Here is a 21732-nt window from a genome sequence, read left to right on the forward strand (position 1 = left end):
GCAGAGCTCTCTGTATGATGTAGAGTAGGGCACTAACATGGAAAAGCACAAATTCTAGGTTCAGCTGGGTCAGTGATTAGATGATGGTCACTCACATATTCTCCCAGAGCCTGGGCAGAATGAGGCCACTGGGCTGAATTTGCTCTGATGCCTTTCTGCTCCCTGGCTCCACTGGCTTTAGGCCTCCTTGGATTTGAGTCCATTCACTACTGCTTGCCCTTGAAGTGCAACTGTTGGTCATAGCTCTACCCTTCAGGGAAACCTGTTCCCCATACCAATGCTAATCTGGTTCCACTGGGCAGAACTGAAGCGCTTGTTGGGGGTGGGGCATGTGTGTGGCCATGAACTTACAAGGGAGGTGGGGTAAAGGACAGGCCACCAAAGATTGCTTCTTGGCGTTTCTTTATTTCCTTCATTTAACTTTATTGGGGGAAGGGATCATTGTTTCTTCTCCCTTTGAAACAGAAGACTGCAGAGTAGAATCCAGTATTTGCCTCCAGATTCAGGATAACAATTGTTTTACAATCCCTTGGGGGCGGTGGCAGAAGAAAACTGGGGCCACAGGTCACTGATGGGTTCTAAAGTCAAGGAAAACCATTTAGAAAATTTGCCGTTTATGTGCTAATAATTGAACGCTGACAACTGTGGAGGAAGCTTCCTAATTGTTTCATCTTAAAACTGGATTTTGACTATATATTGAAGAGAGAGGTTCGTGTATTTATAGTATCCCAGGACTTTTCATTGTAGCTGATGACGCAAAGGAATAGCTACCGATAGACTTTACTAAAGAGAGTGGGTAAAACAGACCCAGGACTTCCCTTTAAATTAAATGCATCATGCAAATGTACAGCCCTCTCTAGGGATCCCGTTTGGCCCCAGGGGCTCTGGATTAGCCAGGGGCCTGGGTGTGGTGGGCAGCGCCTGTCCAAAGGGACACTTCAGCCCCACAGCGGGTACCACCAGCTAGTCAAATCCCCGAGCCCAACTCTGTCAGATGGCAGCGCGGTCAAGCCTTTCCAGGACTCATTGACTGATTGGTCCATTCATTCACTCGGCAGGTATTCCTGAGAGCCTACCCTCTACCCAGCGCCGCGTCGGTGTTAGAAACTGAGCAGCGAGCAAATCAGGCAGGGCCCGTGTTTTCCTGAAGCTCTGCGTGCCGGTGGGGGAGGAGAAAATACCTTAACAACAGCAGTCCCCGCCGGCGTTTCTGGGGCACCCACCCTGTGCCAGGCGGTGTTCTAAGTGCTTTTACACGAATTAACTCATCTGACCCCGCGCACCGCCCCGAGGCGGGCGCGCTGTAGTGATCCCGGCAGGCGGGAGGAAACTGAGGCCGAGGGGCAGCCCAGTAGGGCGCAGCTCGCAGTTTAGAGCCGCCCCGGGCGCGGGGCGGCTGGGCGGCGGGGACCGCAGGCCCGGCTGGGACCGCGCTGGGACCGCGGCGCTCCCGCCCTCCGCCGGCGCCGGGCGGCCGCCCCACGTGACGGGAAGCAGCGGCGGCGGCGGCGGCGGCGGGGCCGGGCCAGCCCAGGAGCGGCGGGCCGGGAGCCGGCGGCGGGCGGCGCGGGGCCCCAGGCCGCAGGGTCGGCGCGGGAGCGCGGAGGCCGGCGGGCGCCGCGCAGGTGAGTGCCGAGGGCGGTGGCCCGGCTGGGCCTGGCGCCGGCTGCTGGGGGCTGCGAGCGGAGGGGGTGGGGCGGGGGGCGGTGAGGAGGGGGTGCTTAGGGGGGTGGGGGCGGGGCGCGAGCCGGCAGGTGTGTGTGAGCGGGGAGGGGGACAGGTGTGTAGGCATGGGGGGGCGGGGGCTTGTTGGGGTGAGCCAGGGTGCACGTGCGTGTGGGCTGGGGCAGGTGTGCCGGGGTTTAGGGTCCGCGGGTGTGGATGATGTGGGGGGTGTGTGTCTTTAGGCGGGTTAAGATCCAAGAAGACCCAGTCCGGGGTTTGGGGTAGGCTTTTGGTTTTCTGGCGGGGAGGAGCCGAGGACTCCACCCCTGCGCCCCTAGCCCCGCCACCCCGTGTAAGGAATGGTTTTGTCGCTTTAATTGATGTTTCCTGGAGCTCTTGGGATTTCAGAGTTCAAATTCCGGGTCACGTTCGGGCCTGAATTGTTGCCCCTGAACTGGCAAACTGGGCAGGGGTGTGCCGGGGAGAAGGGAAGAGACCTCAAGGGCTGGAAGCTGCCACCCCTATGGGATTTTTTCCTTTCCATTGCCTTCTGGAGGTGCAGATGGAAGTTGGGTTCTCCGCTTGCCTCTTGTGGGTTATATGGGTACGACTTTAAAGACAGGAGCTGTGGTCTCCATTTGTGTGCCCGTCATTGCTTCTTCCCAGGGGATGTTGGGTGATCCTCGGAAAGTCCCCCCCACCCCCACCGCAGCCTGATTTTCCTGGGGATTCTATCTGGTGCTGGAAATTGGGGTTCACACAGCTTCTTATTGCTAATGGACTGTATCGGGCGGGCACTGGGGTCAAAACCTGTCGGAGCACCCTTGATGAAGTGCTTGTGGTTAGCCTCCTGTTCATCCAGAGTGAGGGCAGGCGGCTGCTGGTGTGATTTTAGTGACCCGTGAAGGAAATGACAGGTGTGTGAGGAGGGTCCTAGGGCGGTGTGAATGGCGACCCGAGTCAGAACTGAGGTCGTGCGTGGGGCTGCCTGTGCCCACTGCTCCCTCCTGATGGGGACTTTCATCCCTCTGTGGGTCAGCAGGAAGCTCACAGAGATATGGTCAGATAGGAACTTCTGGCTGGCTACTTCCCTTGCTTTTTCCTTCAATTTCTGCTAGCCGGGCAGATTCAGCAGTCGTCCAAGTGGCCTCTTTGATGTGTGGCACCGGAAAGAGTACTGACCAGAATCCCTTGGAACTGTCTGCAATGAGCCTTCCTTGGGCTCCAGTTCCTCTACAAAACGGGGACAGTGCTGCTCCACGGTGGTGATGAGCATGGAGCTTTGGGTTCATACCCTGTCCCTGCTGCTTCCTAACTGTGAGCCTTGGGCAATTGACGGAAAGTTCTGCATCTCGATTTCCTCAATCAAAACAGTAGTCATGGGGCGCCTGGGTGGCTCAGTGAGTTAAAGCCTCTGCCTTCGGCTCAGGTCATGATCCCAGGGTCCTGCCTCTCTGCCTGCTTGTGATCTCTGTCAAATAAATAAATCTTAAAAAAAAAAAACACAACAAAAAACCCCCGGTAGTCATATTGGAAAGATGCATGTGCTCTAATAAGAAACTGCATTTGGCACAGGGCCTGGCACTTAGTAGGTGCTCGATAAATTATTAATAAATGTAAATGAGGCTATAAAGCTGTATCCCAGCTCTGAAAATCAGTAGTTTTATGCTCTGAGAAGTTGTTTAAAAGAACATAAAATAAAAGAAGAATAAAAGATATTTTTTAAAGATATTATTTATTTATTTGTCAGAGTGCGATCGGGTGAGCATAGGCAGGGGGAGCGGAAGGTGGAGGGAGAAGCAGACTCCCCGCTGAGCAAGGAACCCAATGTGGAACTCATCCTGGGGTCCTGGGATCATGACCTGAGCCGAAGGCACACCCTTAACCGGCTGAGCCACCTGGGAGTCCCTGCTCTGAGAAATTGTTAACCCAATGAATACTTTAATCTGGAGTTAGACCTGTAGTGGGTTCTGAATTCCAATTTGCTGTACACATTCACAGCATACATTTTACGAAGATTTCAGGTGAAAGGTGTGGCAGTGCCCCCTCACTTTCAGGTCCTCTGCCTTTCCTCCTGCACTCATGCCTGGGAACAGCAGCCCTTGGTCCAAAGGCCTGTGGAGAGCTTATCCACCACCAAGGGGTGGGGAGATGGGGTGGGGGAGCGCTTCCTCCAGCCTCACCCAACCCTCCAACGACAGCAGTTTGTAAGAGGGCCTCTTCCTCTGGTGGACCAGTTTTAAAAGCCCAGAGCTCCCTATTTTAAAAATGCTTTTTCTAGGCCCGATTTGCAGCTAGCATCTCTGTTTAGGGAGGAGGAAAGAAAAAGTAGTTGTTACGGTTTCTTCCTTCACACCAATATTAAAAATGTGCGATCCTTGAAGAAAGCGTGAGGACATTTTTCTTACTGCGTTAAGCCTCTTCATCTTGGTCTGAATCCAGTCCTCATTAGAAATACATTAAAGGAATCCTTTGTGGTGGCCAGATGTTTGGATACTGCTGGAATAATTTGGCCGGGACTCTACAACTCATCTCCTCTGTGGCCCACCTGACCCGTTTGGCTTTATTAAAAAACATGTAACTTCTAAATGAACGCAGAAGTAACAAGTCAGTTCGGGGCCACCCCAAACGAGCTTGAGTGTTTGGTGCAAAAGAACAGGAGCACTCGTGGAGCATGTTGTGCAATCTTGCAGATGATTCAAGAGCCAGATCTTTTCTCTATTCTCGAGAGTCAAGTAACTGACATTTTGCGTAAATGAAAGACTCAAGAAAATACTGAATGTAAAAGAGGACAATGGCCGAGCTTCCAGCAGGCACTCCGCAATTCTCTGTGGCTCTTTGAAGGTCCAGTATTGAGGAGATGCGCTAAAAGAGATGCCCTTGAGACCCAGTCCCCCCACTTCTGTCCTCTCCTTCCCTTCCCAAATCCCTTCAGTTGTAACTGCTGACAGTATATATAGGATGTATATGAAATACACATACATAGACATACTGTGTATATGCATATGGGGTGTGTGTGTGTGTGTGTGTGTTTGTATACGTACATAGTGTATACATACTTGCGGACACCTGCATATTATACGTATGCATATGGAGTGTGTGTATGTATAATATGCATAAATAGTGTATTTGTGTGTGTCCATTTACATATGTATATTTATATGTACTTGCCAAGGAAAATGATACCAGCTATAAATAATTACATAAACGTATGAGCCATGCTACTATCAGGATGACAAAGGGGACGTTAGACATGAGCTGTGTTTTCTTCTTCTTCTTTAAGATGCTCTTTCGGCTCACTGGAGCAGATTCGTTGTGTGATAGCTAGTCTTAACACTATTTCTCTCACATGAGGGCAAAGATAACATGAAGCACTTCTCCAGTCGGGTCCTTATCAAAAGAGGGAAATGTTGTCCGTGGGACAAGTCAATACTTTTGCTGTTGATTCCTGGCAAATTTAAGATTGAGTCACGAAGGAGACGGCTGTGAGAAAGCAGAGAACACGGGACGGGAGCCAGCCTGGGGTACCGTTCCATAAGACTTTAAGTCACACAAGCATATATCCTGTTTTGATAAAATTACTAGGTCAGTGGGGCAAAGTGGGAGCATATATATCATTTCTGTGTCTGAAATTTGGTATGGTGGTGCTGACACTGCACCCCGTTTGGTAAGAGACATTTATTTGTGACTAAAGTAGCTGAGGGGGCCATGGTGCCGGGGGTAAGCTGTTTGGCAGCAAGAGGGTAAACTGAAGGATGATAAGAGGGTTCCTCTTCTGGACTCAGCATGGGAAAGTGAGGGCCCTGCTGGGAACAAGCGTCCCTGAGTGGGAGCTATGACAGGACATCATCTGAAGGCCTCGTACCGTGGTGGCCTCATGCTTAGAATTGCCACTTCCTTCAGGAGGACTGAATTCTCAAAGAGGATCTGAGATCAGCTTTCCCCTTCGGTCCTTAGAGTGGGAAGAATAGGGCCATGAAATCAGAAACAGGAACTGGGGTTGAAGCCGGTTTCCTCCCATTGTAGCTGTGTAACCTTGAACAAGCCACTGAAAAATGTCTTCACATCCATAATAGTATCCACCTCTCAGAGAACTGTGGGAGTGGAAGAAAATCATTTACATCACAGTGTGTGGTATCCAAACCCAGGGCTTTAGGGGCTCTCAGGGGGTGGACGTAGGGGCATCTGCTGGGGCTGTCTTTGGTTGGTGCCCCTCCTCAGTCCACACTTGGAGCAGTCTTTACCCCCAGGCAGGCTGTGTGTGCAGTGCTTAAGGGGGTGGGTGCTTGAGTCAAGCTACCTGGGTGGGAATCCAGCTTTCCATGGTCATTTTGCTTTTCTGATCTGTTTCTTCCTCTGCAGAATGGAATAATGATAGTACTCACCTATAGGCTCCTTGTGAGCCTGGAGATACCACTTAACAGAGAATCTGGCACACAGTGAGTCTTCTAGAAGTCTTTGCTCCCCTATGGTACTGTTATTAACTACCCTTCCTCCAGAGGAGCTAGAGAGGAGTATAGGGGAAGTCTATAGTCCAGTCCAAATTTCTGTTTTACAAGGAGGCAACAGGTGCAGAGGCTTGAAGTGACTTGGCCAAGTTCATGAGCAGGTGTCCAAGCTGTGGAGCGCAGGATCCCCAGACTGATGTTGAGAATGCCTGCTTTGGACCATTCCTGCTTGACCACAGTTCTCTGGGTTAACTCTGGGGCCTGAATCCTTACCTTGGAAGCCTTCATCTCTGTTCTTTTCCAGCTCTGCTGACCCAAAACCCTACTGTTCTCCCTCAGAGCCCTTTGCCTGCCTGCTTCTCCTGAAGCTCATAGTATATCAGATTTTGGACCCAGTGGAATCAGCTCACATTTGCCCCAGTTCAGTCTGAAGTTGTCAGTGGGAAGAAACACCTCAAATGAGCAAAAGTCCTAAGCTCTCCTCTTTGAAATGCATTCTCAGGAGGTAAAAACAAAACAAAACCAACAAACTCAATTTGTAGGTATTACTGATACCTGTCACTTTAAGCTAGGACACCAAACTTGAGAAAAAATCGCCTCCAAAAGTAACTCAATAAAGCAGCAAGTAGAATCGCCTCAGCATAGCCTGAGGCTCTAGGGAGGTTCTCCTGGATGGCTAGTCACTGCGTGCTCTCCTCTGTCCTTGTGGGTTAGTGACACCCAGATCATTCTGAGCGTCTCTTCTCCTGTTAACAAAGGAGATTCTTGGAGCTCCTTTTTCTCTGTCCAATTACTCGAAGGCAAGATAATAAATTGATAAACTGTGATTACAGTTATCTTTTTAACTTTCTATTTTGAAGTGCCTGTGGGCTTACGGAAGAGTTGGGGAAGAGTACAGAGCTCACGTATGTCCTTCCCCAGCTTCCCCTTTTGTGACCAAGTGTGGTACAGTGATCAAAACTAATACATTAACATCAGCGTTATTAACCAAATTTATATACTTTATTCGTTTTCAGCGGGTTTTCCACTGACCTCTGTTTTCTGTTCCCTAATCCTGCTTCTGATCCAGTTTCCCCACATTGCATGGGGTTGTCCTGTGTCCTTGGCCTCTGACCTATGACACTTGCTCAGTCCTCGCTCTTCATGACCTTAGTGACTTGTGAGGAGAGTCAGGGATTTTGTAGTCTGTCCCTCAGCTGGGGTCAGCTGGTGTTTTCTCATGATTAGGTTGCAGTGATCGATTTTTGTCTAAAATACCCCAGCAGCGACATGCCTCAGTTCCATTTTATTTATTTATTTATTTATTTATTTATTTTAAAAGATTTTATTTATATATTAGAGAGAGAGAGAGCACAAGTAGGCAGAGAGGCAGGCAGAGAGAGAGGGGGGAAGCAGGCTCCCCACTGAGCAGAGAGCCCGATGCGGGGCTCTATCCCAGGACCCTGAGATCATGACCTGAGCTGAAGGCAGAGGCTTAACCCACTGAGCCACTCAGGCGCTCCCTCAGTTACATTTTAATTTAAGGTTGGGATGTAGTCCATGGCCGTGCCTTCCACCCCCGAAACAGCAGGGGCAACTGTGCTGAAACTTTGCTGGGTCCCTAGCACTCTGCCTGAGCCCCAGTATTCAATTCCTCTGGCCATGCCTGTGCTGAGCCGGAACAGAACTTTCTTCTTTTTCCGCATCATGTCTCTTCTTGCTTCCATGTGCCCAGTCCCCTAAGTACACTGGTATATTCCCTCGAGAATTTAGGGGAGATCTGTTAGAGGACCCAGTTGCATTTTAAGAAACAAAAATATCAAGCTTTCTTATCATTGGAAAAATTGTGACTACTGAGTCTTTAAATCCTACCAAGTCTCATCTGATTTTTGAGTGGTTACTAAGATAAATTCTCTATTTTTTCCTTTGGATTTTTAAAAAAGATTTTATGTATTTATTTGACACAAAGAGAGAGGGAGAGAGAGTTCTTTCTGCAGACTGAAGGCCATTGTGAGCGCCCATAGGAAGTAGGGATGTTTAGCACTTAGTTTTTTGGTTCTTTTGTTTGTTTGTTTGTTTTGCCAGAACATGTTCTGCCTTTATTATTTTTTTTATTAACATATAATGTATTATTTGCCCCAGGGGTACAGGTCTGTGAATCATCAGGCTTACACATTTCACAACACTCACCATAGCACATACCCTCCCCCATGTACATCACCCAGCCACCCTATCCCTACTTCCCTACCTGCCAGCAGCCCTCAGTTTGTTTCCTGAGATTAAGAGTCTCTTATGGTTTGTCTCCCTCCCTATCTCATCTTGTTTCATTTTTCCCTCCCTAGCCCCAATGACCCCCCCGCCCCACCTCTCAAATTCCTCATATCAGAGAGATCATATGGTAATTTTCTTTCTCTGATTGACTTATTTTGCTCAGCATAATACTCTTTTGTTCTATCCACATCATTGCAAGTGCAAGATTTTGGGGGGTTTTTTAATGGCTGCATAGTATTCCAGCGTGTGTGTGTGTGTGTGTGTGTGTGTGTGTGTGTGTACACACACCACCTCTTATTTATCCATTCATCTGTTGATGGACATTTACGCTCTTTCAATAGTTTGGCTGTTGCGGACATTACTGCTATAAACATTCGGGTGCACGTGCCCCTTCGGATCACTAGACATATCTTTAGGGTAAATACCCAGTAGTAGCACTTTGTTTTTAGTAGGGACTTTGATTACCATTTTATTTTGCTAATTTAGCACAAAGCAAGCATCTGAAGGTAGTTTGCAGTGGAAGAATTTTTGCTAGCAAGATTTTCCTCTTTCCACCCAAGAGCGAGTTTTGAGTCTGTGACTTGGGTGTTCATTCAGTCAAGAACATAGCATAGGAAATAGAGGTTTCCAGATCAAAGGAAAATGAGTGTCCAGTCCCACCTACCTGCTCTGTTGATGCCCACAATGAGCATGTGGTGGGAGGGAGGAGGACAGGCAGGTCAGAACCCAGGACCCCCAGGTACAAAGATGGTGGCTGGACATCGGGTGGTAGCTCATAAGCCACTGCCCACACTGTTTCTGCTTTCTGTAGTAAGCTGACCTGAGCTGGGCTGATACCAACTAGCCAAGCCCATCTCCCGACGTTTCTGGCTGGCCCAGTGCCAGCGTGGGTAAGCCTCCATGGCTAAGATCACAGAAAATGGGCCCCCTCACTGGTTTCTAACTTTTCCCATCCAAAATGTCTCTCAGGACCAGCCTGAACCTGCATGGCAGTCAGCAGAATGTTGTTCTGTGTTGTGGGGCCCTCCTTTCTGGATCCTTCTTCCCCTCAGTGATGTGCTATCAGCTCTGCCCTCTGCATTTCTCCTGCCCCACCTGATCACAGGGGACCATGTAATAACCCGTTGACATGGAGCCAAAAACAGCTGATGGAGCCCAGGAGGCTCTGTGTTCCCTCCCAGCCCTTTCCAAGAGCACGAGGACGGATGACGGCTTTGCTTAACTCCCTTCTAGGTTTGGTTTTTAGAGCTGGTGTTTTCAGTTTTCATGAAGATTTTCCCCTGTAATGGATATTGGTATCTGTTTATGGATTCATAGTAAGTATATTTACCCAGAGTAAGTGAGAAACTCCTTAAGAAACATTTTTTTTCCATAAAAGGCAAGTCCTTTATTGAAATGGCAAAATGCAAACTTTTTAAAAGTCCTTGTTTTGTATAGAAATACTGTAGGTCACAGGAACATTCAGGAAAGCAGGCACATTTCTACCTAATGCCTGATTTCCTGTGATCAGCCAGTGTGGGGTTATGGGTAAAATCTGCAGTCCCCCCATGCCCACCTCCGAGCCCAGCTTTGACCCTCACACATTACCTCTTTCCATATGTACAAATGACTACAGTTGGCAGATGGGAGTGAGGCAGTGTTTTTTACTTTAGGGATTGCTGTGCTGTTAAATTCAAACAAACCATTGTGGTTAATGGTACCTCTTTCCTGACTCATGGTTTCAGACCCTTGAAAAGGTGCTCAGAGAGTGGTTTTGGCTTAGGATCCCTCTTCACAACTGGTCAGTTTGTAGAGTTGCTTGGATACTCGCAGACTTAGATCTTGGCACTTTCCAACTCAAGCAACTAGCAGACTCAAGAATTTGGAATTGAATGTAGCCGGGTAATCAGGAAACAGGGTCCACCGGGGACTGATGTGAAGAAGTCAGTAGCTGTAACTCGTCTTTATACTAGGAGCAGAAAGGTTGCCTGAGGTTGGGTTTTTGAGGGCTGCCTATCTTATGCTGAGTTTGGAGTTTATCTGTGAGGCAGCAGCATACTTTCCGAAACATTTTAAGGACGGTGACAACATGATGCTGTTTTAGGCATGAGGTCCGTGTTCCTGCCCGTCCTCCTGTATGGCTTTGAACCTGGCCTGACTTCGGCCCAGACATTGGGATGACTGTTTGATCTCTGTTCACTTATGATGGATTGTCAAGAAACTCAAAAGAAATTAATGTAAATTGAGAAAAATAGCAAATCTGACTTTTGACAGAGTGTCCTTTTTAAAATGTAGCTGAAGAATGAATCTTTAGCTTGTTACAGGAAGGCACCTGCTGTAATAGGGCTGTCCTACCCATTGGTGAGTTTTTGAGTTTTAACCCTCTGACGTGATCTCTGGCGCACATAGAGCTGACAGGGCTCTGAAGTGGTGGTTTCATTTCATTTTATTTTTTTAAGATTTATTTATTTATTTATTTTACAGAGAGAGAGAGAGAGAGAGAGAGCGAGCACAAGCAGGGGGAACTGCAGAGGGAGGGAGAAGCAGGCTGCCCACTGAGCAGGGAGCCTGATGGGGGGCTGGGTCCCAGGACCCCAGGATCATGACACAAGCTGAAGGCAGACACTTAACCGACTGACACACCCAGGCACCCCGAGTTTGTTTCATTTTCAAGTGTTGCTGTAATTCTCCAGTGGGAGATTTTTTTGCAGACACATGGGACACCTTGTCCATCATGAGGTTGCTTTCATATTCTATGCACGTTCTGTGACAGCAGCTAGCAGAGTGTCATTCTTTTAGTTCAAGAATAATAATGAGTGGTAAAGATCTCATCTTAATCAATGTCACTTTATCATAGCGTTCTTATAGCAGAATGTATTTATTTCTGTCTCAGATCAGGGGTCCATGTATGTGTTTTTTACCTATGTAAACACACACACAACACACACAGATGTATTTTTTTTTCTTTAATCTTATAATGTTGCACTATAAGCCTGTTTCTACATGGAGATAATCTCTTTCAAACATTGTCTTAGTCCATGTTTATTCTTTCTGTGTGACTTTTTTAAATGAGTCCTGGCCTTGGTGGGATTTAGTACAGAGAAAATGAAGAGGGAGCTAGGTACTTTGTAATTCCAATCTTGAACTGGTTGAGATATAAGAATGGAGATACAGTTGACCCTTGAAAAACATGGGTTTGAACTGCATGGGTCCACTTATACTTGGATTTTTTTAATAGAAATACAGTACTGAAATTTTTTTTCTATAAATGCAGTACTATAAATTTTTTCTATATATACAGTATTCTTCCTTATGATTTTCTTAATAATATTTTCTCTAGCCTACTTCATTGTAAGGATACAGTATGTAATACATATAACATACAAATGTGTGTTAATCCACTGCTTATGTTATCAGTAAGGCTTCTGTTTAACAGTAGGCAACTAGAAAGTTAAGCTTTCGGGGGAATCAAAAGCTACACGTGGATTTTGAATTGTGCTGGGGGTTGCTCAAGGGTCAGCTGTGCTTATGTGGAAGGTGAATTGAAGCTGGGGAGAGGTCCAGGGGCGAAGAAGCTGGCCTCCTGGGAGCTGAGACCCCAGAGGATGTGTTTACCTTCTTGGGCATCCCATCATGTGTTAGTATTTTCCTCTGTCTTTAAGAATCTAGGGGGATTTGTGGGAATCACTGATAGACTGACCTATATTGGACTTTGTAAATATGGGTACAATGTAAAGTAAGCACTGGATTTAGATGAACTGAGAAATTAGAAGTAAACCGTTTATGTCTATGATAAATATTTTCATTCGGTGAAATTTTATTTTTTTAAACTATTTTTTTAAAGATTTTATTTATTTATTTATTTGACAGAGAGAGAGAGAGAGATCACAAGTAGGCAGAGAGGTAGGCAGAGAGAGAAGAAGGGAAGCAGGCTCCCTGCTGAGCAGAGAGCCCAATGCAGGGCTCAGTCCCAGGACCCTGAGATCACAACCTGAGCCGAAGGCAGAGGCTTAACCCTCTGAGCCACACAGATGCCCCCATTCAGTGAAATTTTAGACAAGGAATGTGCATTTTGTGAATCTTAGCAAGTTCATTAGGCTGAGCTTCTAGGTCTGTTTCCACAGTAGGCTGGTTTGGGGAAATGAGTAGATTTTTAGTGTGTGTGTATGCACACATATAATTTAATTACTGTTCAGTACACTTAAAGGAGTATTTATAGGAGTATTTATAGTCTGAATTAAGTATTTAAAGGAGTATTTATAGTCTGAATTTAAGATATAAGAAATAATAATAAAAGCAACCTCAGTTTGGGGCACCTGGGTGGCTCAATTAGTCAAGCGTCCAACTCTCAGTTTTGACTCAGATCATGATCTCAGGGTTTGGGATCGAGCCCTGCATTAGGCTCCATGGTGAACAGGGTTTCTGCTTCAGGATTCTCTCTCTCTCCCCCTGCCCCTCTCCTCCAATAAATAAATAAATCTTAAAAAATAAAATAAAGCAACCTCTGCTTAGGAAGCAGAATATTACTAATACTTTTGAAATCTAGCCTATCCTTATTCTCTATCCTGCCTCCCTCAATTTGTGTTTATCATTCCCTTACTTTGCTTTATGATCTTAGTATATATGGCTGAAACCCTAAACAGTGTATTAGAGGGACTGTCATATTTTTGAGTCTTACAGAGCTTTGCATATCATTCAGTGTAGAGTACTCTGCAGTTTACCCCTTAGCTGGAGATCCGTCCTTGTTGGTAGCTGCAGCTCTTTCTCTCCTGCCGTTCAGCGCTGTGTCCTGTCCACGGATCGTGAGCTGCTCCCAGTGTCCCTGTCTCAAACAAGATTGCAGCCAATGATGTTCTTGCTTATCGCCTGGTGAACATAAATTCTGTAGGCCACGGGCCTAGAAGTGGGATCGCTGGCTTACACTTAATGTCAAGGTCTTCTCCATAGTGCCAGAATGGTCTTGCCAGTTTAGAAGATTCTACCAGCTCCGTAGAGAGCTCTCATTGCTCCCATGTTCTTGTAAGCAGCTGATATCATCGGACTTCAAATGTCTTGTCGGTTTCACGGTATAAAATGAAGTCGCATGGTCGTTAAAATTTGCAATTGCAGATGATGAATCAGGTTGAGCATTCTTTCATGTCTGTTGGCTGTTCATGCTTCTTCTGAGAGACACCTGCTCACAGATTTTGCCCATTCATCTATGAGATCGTTGTTACTTTCTTTCTGCAGGAGTTCCCTGTATCATCCAGGGATTTTTTTTTGTTGTTGTTACTTTCTTCACAATGTCTTTTGAAGAACAGAGGTTTTACATTTTAGCATGAACAAAGTTAATCTTTTTTCCTGGTCTTTGTACTTTTTTTTGCACCTTATTTTGGAAATTCTTCCCTACCTGAAGGTCATAAATATATTTTTTCCATATTTTCCTCTCAAAGTTTTAAAGTTATACCTCTCATTCTTAAGGATCTTAATCCATCTGGAGTAATTATGATCCATGGTAGAAAGTAGGAATTGAGTTTCTTTTTTTCCTTCTATGCAGGTATCCAGTTGTCCTGCACTGATGATTGTTGTTTTTTATTAACATATAATATATTATTTGCTTCAGGGGTACAGGTCTGTGATTCATCAGACTTACACAATTCACAACACTCACCATAGCACATACCCTCCCCAGTGTCCATCACCCAGCCACCCTATCCCTCCCCCTTACCCCCAGCAACCTTCAGTTTGTTTCCTGAGATTAAGAGTCTTATAGTTTGTCTCCCTCCCTCGTCTCATCTTATTTCATTTTTTCCCCTCCCTTGTCCCCACCCCCTGCTCTGCGTCTCAAATTCCTCATATCAGAGAGATCATATGATAATTGTCTTTCTCTGATTGACTTATTTCGCTCAGCATAATACCTTCTAGTTCCATCCACGTCGTTGCAAATGGCAAGATTTGGGGGGTGGTTTTGATGGCTGTATAGTATTCCATTGTATATATGTACCACATCTTTATCCATTCATCTGTTGATGGACATCTAGGTTTTTTCCATAGTTTGGCTATTATGGACATTGCTGCTATAAACATTCGGGTGCATGTGCCCCTTTGGATCACTACATTTGTATCTTTGGGGTAAATACCCAGTAGTGCGATTGCTGGGTCGTAGGGTAGCTCTATTTTCAACTTTTTGAGGAACCTCCATGCTGTTTTCCAGAGTGGCTGCACCAGCTTGCATTACCACCAACAGTGTATGAGGGTTCCCCTTTCTCCACATCCTCGCCAACACGTGTCATTTCCTGACTTGTTAATTTTAGCCATTCTGACTGGTGCGAGGTGGTATCTCACTGTGGTTTTGATTTGTATTTCCCTGATGCCAAGTGATGTTGAGCACTTTTTCATGTGTCTGTTGGCCATGTGGATGTCTTCTTTGCAGAAATGTCTGTTCATGTCTTCTGCCCATTTCTTGATTGGATTATTTGTTCTTTGGGTGTTGAGTTTGATAAGTTCTTTCTAGATTTTTGGATACTAGCCCTTTACCTGATATGTCATTTGCAAATATCTTCTCCCATTCTGTCAGTTGTCTTTCAGTTTTGTTGACTGTTTCCTTTGCTGTCCTGCACTGATTATTGAATATGAAAGATTCTGGATACAGCCCATGATATACAGTGCAGCTTTTGTCACAGTGGGAGGTTCCAGGTGCACACATCTGTTCCTGGGAGCCTGGATATGTTTTCTTGGGTTCACTTCGTACCAGTACCCCATTATCGTAATAACCATAGCTTTATGTCACACTTTATCTTTTGAGTCAAGTCTCCTTACCTTATCTTTTCCAGAAGTGTCTTGCTTTCTTTGAAAGGCTCTTCTCTGCCAAATGACTTTTATAATCTGGAAGTTGAGTTACACACACATTTACCAGTGAGGATTTTTACTGAAATTGCGTATATAGACCCTAAGTGCGTAGCCCAGTGAATTTTGACAAATCTATGCACCTGTGTAAGCAATACCGAAAACAAAATCTGGAATATTTCTGTCATCCCAGAAAGTTTCCTTGTGTCCCTTTCCATTTGGTCCCCCTTTGTCTCCAAGGTAAACACTGTTTTGATTTATGTTGCTAGAGAGGAGAGTTGCCTACTTTTGAACTTCATATAAATGAACATATACCGAATGTGTCTCGTTTCTTTCATTTGGTGTTTTTGATTTCATTCATATTGTTGCTTAGCAGTAGTTTATTCCTTTTTACTTCCAAGTTATGTGAATACCCCACTCTGAAATGGATACAAATGAGTAAAACTGAGCTGTTTCCTATTTGGGGCTATTATGAATAAGGCTGCCGTGCATGTTCTGGTAAAAGTCTTTTTGCAGATATTGATTATATACTCAAGAGAACTGGAAACATTCAGAGTGAAATTATGGAATAACAGCATAAATGCATGTTTAACTTTATTAAAAAATCATATTTCTGCAGTGATGACACCATTTTGTTTAATTGAAATGTAGTTGACATACAGTATTATTAGTTTTAGGTAATAACGTAATGATTTCACAATTCTATACATTACTCGTTGCTCACCATGACAGGTGTAGTGACCATTTTTTGCCATACAGTGTTACTACAATATTATTTTTTTTTAAGATTGTATTTATTTATTTGAGTGGGAGAGAGAGAGGAGGAGGAGCAGAAAGGGAAGGAGAGGGACAAGTGACCTCCGTGCTCAGCAAGGAGCCCAGCATGGAGCTCGATCCCAGGACCCTGAGATCATGACTTGAGCTGAAGGTGGACGCTTAACCGACTGAGCCACCTAGGTGCCCCTACAATATTATTGACTATATTCCCTATGTTGTACCTTTCATCCCTGTGACTAGTTTATTTCATAACTGTAGATTTGTACTTCTTAATCCCTTCACCTATTTCACCCGTCATTCCAATCCCTTCCCCCAGGGAAACTCCAGTTTATTTTGTGGTTCTATCTCTCTCTCTTTTTTTTTTTTTTTTGTTTTTGGGGGGTTGTTTTTTGTTCTTAGGTTTTGTTTTTTTGATTCCATGTGTAAGTGAAATCATATGGTATTTGTCTTTCTCTGTCTCGCTTACTTAAATTAGCATAATACTCTCTGGCTCCATCTGTGTTGCCATAAGGTATTTTTTATGGCTGAGTAATATTGTAGTATGTATATTTTATATAGATATATACACACATATATGTAACATATATACATATCATGTCTTCTTTATCCATTCATCTATCAGTGGGTGCTTGATTGCTTCCATATCTTGGCTATTGTACATATGCTGCAGTAAACATAAGGGTGCATATATCTTTTTGAATTAGTGTTTTCATTTTCTTTGGGTAAATACCCAGTAATGGAATTACTAGATTGCATGGCATTTTTATTTTTAATTTTTTGAGGAACCTTCATACTGTTTCTCATAGTAGTTGCATCAGTGTACATTCCTACCAACGATCCATGAGGGTTCCCTTTTCCGCACATCCTCACCAACATTTGTTATTTCTTGTTTTGATACTAGCCGTTCTGACAAGTGTAAGGTGACATCTCATGGCACCATGATTAGTGATGTTGAGCATCTTGTCATGTGTCTGTTAGCCATCTGTACTACTTTGGAAAAATGTCTGTTCAGGTCTTCTCATTTTTCAACCATATTATTTGTTATTTTGGTGTTAAATTGTATAAGTTCTTAATGTATTTTGGATATTAACCCTTTACTGGATATATCATTACAAATATCTTCTCCCATTCAGTAGATTGCCTTTTCATTTTGTTGATGGTTTCCTTCACTGTAAGAGCTTTTTATTTGGCACAGTCCCAATAGCTTATTTTTGCTTTCATTTCTCTTGCCTGAGGAGACCTATCTAGAAAAATGTTGCTAAGGCTGATGTCCAAGAGATTACTATCTATTTTTTCTTATAGGAGTTTTATGGTTTCAGGTCTCACATTTAGGTCCTTAATCCATTTTGAATTAATTTTTTTGTATGGGTATAAGGAAGTGGTCCAATTTCTGTTCTTTTGCATGTAGCTGTCCAGTTTTCCCAACACTATTTATTGAAGAGACTGTCTTTCCCCCATTGTATATTTTGCCTCTTTTGGCCATGTAAGTGTGGTTTTATTTCTGGGGTCTCTGTCCTGTTCTATTGATCTATGTGTCTCTTCTTGTGCCAATGTCATACTGTTTTGATTACTACAGCTTTGTGATATATTTTGAAGTCTGGCATTGTGATATGTCCAGCTTTGTTCTTCTTCCTCAGGATTGCTTTGGCTATTCAAGGTCTTTTGTGGTTCCATACAAATTTTAGGATTATTATAGTTCTATGGAAAATAGTTGGTATTTTGATAGGGATTGCAATGAATCTGTAGATTGCTTAAAAGTATGGACATTTTAACAATATTAATTATTCCAATCCGTGAGCATGGTATGTCTTTCATTTGTGTTATCTTCAGTGTGTTCCATCAGTGTTTTATAGATTTCAGAGTGTAAGTCTTTTACCTCCTTGGTTAAATTTATTTTTCAGTATTTTATTTACAATGCAATTGTAAATTATGTATTTTTAAAAATTTCTCTTTCTGCTACTTCATTATTAATGTATAGAAATACAACAGATTTCTGTGTGTTAATTTTGTACCCTATAACTTTACAGAATTTATTTATCCTAATGTTTTGTTTTGGTGGAGTCTTCAGGGTTTTCTGTTTATAGTATCATGTCATCTGCAAACACTGACAGTTTTACTTCTTCCTTATCAATCTGGATGATTTTTATTTCTTTTTCTTGTCTGATTGCTGCAGCTAGGTCTTCCAATACTGTGTTGAATAGAAGTGGCAAGAGTGGACATCCTTGTTTTAGTCTTAAAGGAAAAGCTTTCAGTTTTTTCACCATTGACTATGATGTCAGCTGTGGGGGTGGTACATTTTATACAGCTTCCAACAATGTATGAAATTTTTAGTTGTTCTGCATTCTCATTATCATGTAGTGTTGCCAGTCTTTTTAATTGTAACCAGTCTAATAGGTGTGAAATGTTATTTTATTATGGCTTAAGATAAATTTTTCTGATGACTAATGGTGGTGAACATCTTTTCATGCTTTTATTGGTCACTCATATACCCTCTTTTTTTCTTTTAAGTTTATTTTAGGTAATCCCTACACTCAACATGGGGCTTGAACTCATAACCCCAAGATCAAGAGTCACATACTCCTCCAACCGAGCCAGCCTAGAGCCCCTCATATACCTTCTTTTTTGAATTAAAAAAAAAAAAAAAGAAGTTTGTCTCTTTATTGATGGTTTGTAGAAGTTTTTATATATTCTAGATATGAGCCCTTTGCTGGCTATATGTATTACAAATTTTCTCCCAGTCTGGGGCTTGCCTGTTCATTTCTTTAATGGCATCTTTTAGTGGACACAAGTTTTTACCTTTTATGAAATCCAGTTTATCAACTTTTTTTTTAATGGTTAGTGCTTTTTACATCCTAAGAAATCTTTATGTACCCCAAGGTCTCAAAGATATTCTTCTGTGTTTTCTTCGAGAAGCCTACAGTTTTAGCTTTTACTTGTAAAAATAATTTGATGCAGCTCAAATTAATTTCTGTATATGGTGTGAGGTAGGAATATTTAAGGTAAATTTTTTCCCTCGTAAGGTTATCCAGTTGTTCCAGCACCATTTATCGAAATGACTTTTGGTATTTGGTACTGGTGCCTTTGTCAAAAGCTAATTGAATGTGTATGTGTAGCTCTAATTTTGGGCTTGATCTTCTGTTCCATTGATCTGTTTGTCTTTCCTAATATCTTAATTAATGCAATTTTATAGCAGTTTCTGAAATCAGTTAATGTAGGTCTTTCAGGTTTCTTCTTCATTTTCAAGATTGTTTTGATGATATGGGTCCTTTAATAGCCATTTCAATTTTTAAAACCAGCTTGTCAATTTTTGCAGAAAAGTCTGCTGCGGTTATTACTTAGTCTTTCTTAACATCGGACAATAAGATTTTGTTTTTCTCCATAAAGATCTTATACATCTATGTTAGATAATTCCCTCATACTTAATTTTTTAATATTATTATAAATATATTTTCTGGAAGATTAAGTTGCCTAATTGTAGATGGAAATGCAGATTAGTTCGATATGTTGATTTTTAAAAATTAAACAAAATTTCTAAAATTTTAGTTATTCTAATAGATTATTTGTGAGTTTCCATATAAACAGTAATAGCATCTGTAAATAATTACAGTTTTATGTCTTTGTTTACAGGTTTTTATAACTGTTCCTTAACTGGCAGAAACTCCCAGTACAATGTTGAATAGAGATGGTACATTAGTTTGCTAGGGCTGCCATAAAAAAATACTATAAACTGAGTGACTTAAACAACATAAATTTAAAAAATAAAAAAATAAATAAATAAACAACATTTAAGTTTATTGCCTCACAGTTCTGAAGGGTAGAAGTCTCAGTTCAGGGTGTCCCCTGAGTTAGCTGCTTCTGAGGGACTCTGAGGGACTCTCTTTTGTAGGTCCCTTGGCCAGCCTTCCTGTAGCCTCAGGAGATCCTTGGTTTGTCAGTGGTTATCTGCCTGTGTTTTGACTTCTTTCTGCTATGTTTGTCTTGCCTTGTAATCAAATTTTCCCTGTTATGTAGTGACACCTGTTATATTGGATTATACCTCTCGCCAATGACCTCATCTTAACTTGATCATCTTCAGTGACCTGGTTTCCCAATAAGGTCCTATTCACAAGTAGTGGAATTTAGGACTTTAATGTATTTGGGGGCTATAATCTACACATAACAGATGGTAATAGTCTTGTTCCTTGTTTTATGCTTTTTCTCTTTTATTTTGTAAATGTGAATTAAACCAACAGATTTTATTACCTTAAGCCAATATCACTTGCCAGCTTATTCATACTGTGTCTGTGTGTGTTCAGTTGTGCTAATAGTTAATCCTTTGCATGTTGATTTATAAGTAAGAATGATTAGGATTTTCTTTTTTCTGTATCCTTATCAGGTTTGGATAGTGAAGTTATACTTTATACTAGCTTTATAAAATGAAGTGGGACATGTGCCTCTCCTATTTTTTTTTTTAAATTCTCCAGAATATTTATTACTTCAAGTTGGTATTATCTGATTCCTAATTGGTAGAACTTATTAGGAGGGCCGTGTGGACATGATACTTGCTTTCTGGGACAGCGTCCACAAAAACAGGATATATAGCTGGTGTTGCATTGCTTATAATCTCATCTGAATCAGCTCTCCTGGGCTTCTGGGAGCCTCTGGAACTGTTGTAACTAATCTTAAGTCAAGAACATGGAAAAACATTTTTGAAGGTCACGGTTAACCTCAAAATTGCTGCTGCCCCACTCGGTGTGTAGCAGAAAGAATGGGACTGCCATTTTTTGAGCTGAGATTTAAGAAACGTAGAGAATAGGAGGGAAGATGCCAGAGCATCAAGAGACTTTCACAGGGGCTGCAGGCGTGGATGGAAAGCTAATGTTTCTGTGTATGCCTGCAAAAGAAAATTCAGATTTTCTCATTAGCATTTTCAAAGACATTCACTTAGATTCTAATGTCACCAGTGGGGGTGTGTAGGCTCTCAAGGTGTTAGAAAGTCATTACTAATATTTTAACTTGGTCCTTAGTACATACTGTTTTACACTGTTACTTGCTTATTTTTCTAGTCCTTCTTCCTTAATGAGATTGGGATACTCCCGGGAAATGGAACAGTGCCCTTTATTTTTCACACATAGAAGTGCTTGTTGCATATGTAACGTCATCCTTATTTAAATTGCTCTCTGTGTACTAATATTTTTCAGTCTCTTTCCCTCACCAGGTCTGTATTTTGCAGTTTTGAGAAAAATACTAAAATGTTGCACTTTCAAATGACCATACTTTTAAGGGGATGTTCTATCAAAAAGTGTAAATTTCAGATCAGTTTGAGATCACATAATAGAGTATGAATTGTACATCTTGGAGAAATTTTCGATTTTATTACCATGTTAAAACCTCTCTGACTTCAGACCCCACTAAGTTGGACTTAATGATAACACAGAGAGGCATGGCCTACAGTCTATCTTTTTATGATTCATATTGTCTCTAAGTGAGTTTATCCTGTGAATTAGATCATGGCGAAAACTTCCCTGCTGCTTAAAGGAATAAACCACTTTGAAGTACCAGAATATTATTTTGTCAGCTTCCAGTTACCCCTGTGTGATTCTGTTTTAGCAACTGTGAAGTTTGTAATACATTGCTGATAATTGGGAGGCTGTGCGTTAGCACCCCAGGACTTATTTATCCCCTAGTTCCAAGTTGGTACCCTACACAACATCTCCCCAGTTGCCCTCTACCCCGCAGCCTCTGCTAAGCACCACTGAACTCTATTTTTATGAGTTTAACTTTTTAAGATACCACATGTAAGTGAGAT

At 42.8% G+C, this 21732-nt stretch overlaps 1 protein-coding gene across 1 annotated transcript in view; it reads left to right on the forward strand.

Annotated features, from left to right (window-relative positions):
* Window positions 1-1516: 1516 nt before the first annotated feature.
* The window catches only part of TGFBRAP1 (transforming growth factor beta receptor associated protein 1), a 65810-nt gene continuing 45594 nt past the window's right edge, over window positions 1517-21732 (forward strand). The window contains exon 1 of the mRNA XM_080813385.1: window positions 1517-1625. The gene's annotated coding sequence lies outside the window, so the exon portion shown is untranslated. The remainder of the gene's footprint in view (window positions 1626-21732) is intronic.

Source organism: Martes martes (assembly GCF_963455335.1).
Source record: "Martes martes genome assembly, chromosome: 9".
Lineage (NCBI taxonomy): Eukaryota > Metazoa > Chordata > Mammalia > Carnivora > Mustelidae > Martes > Martes martes.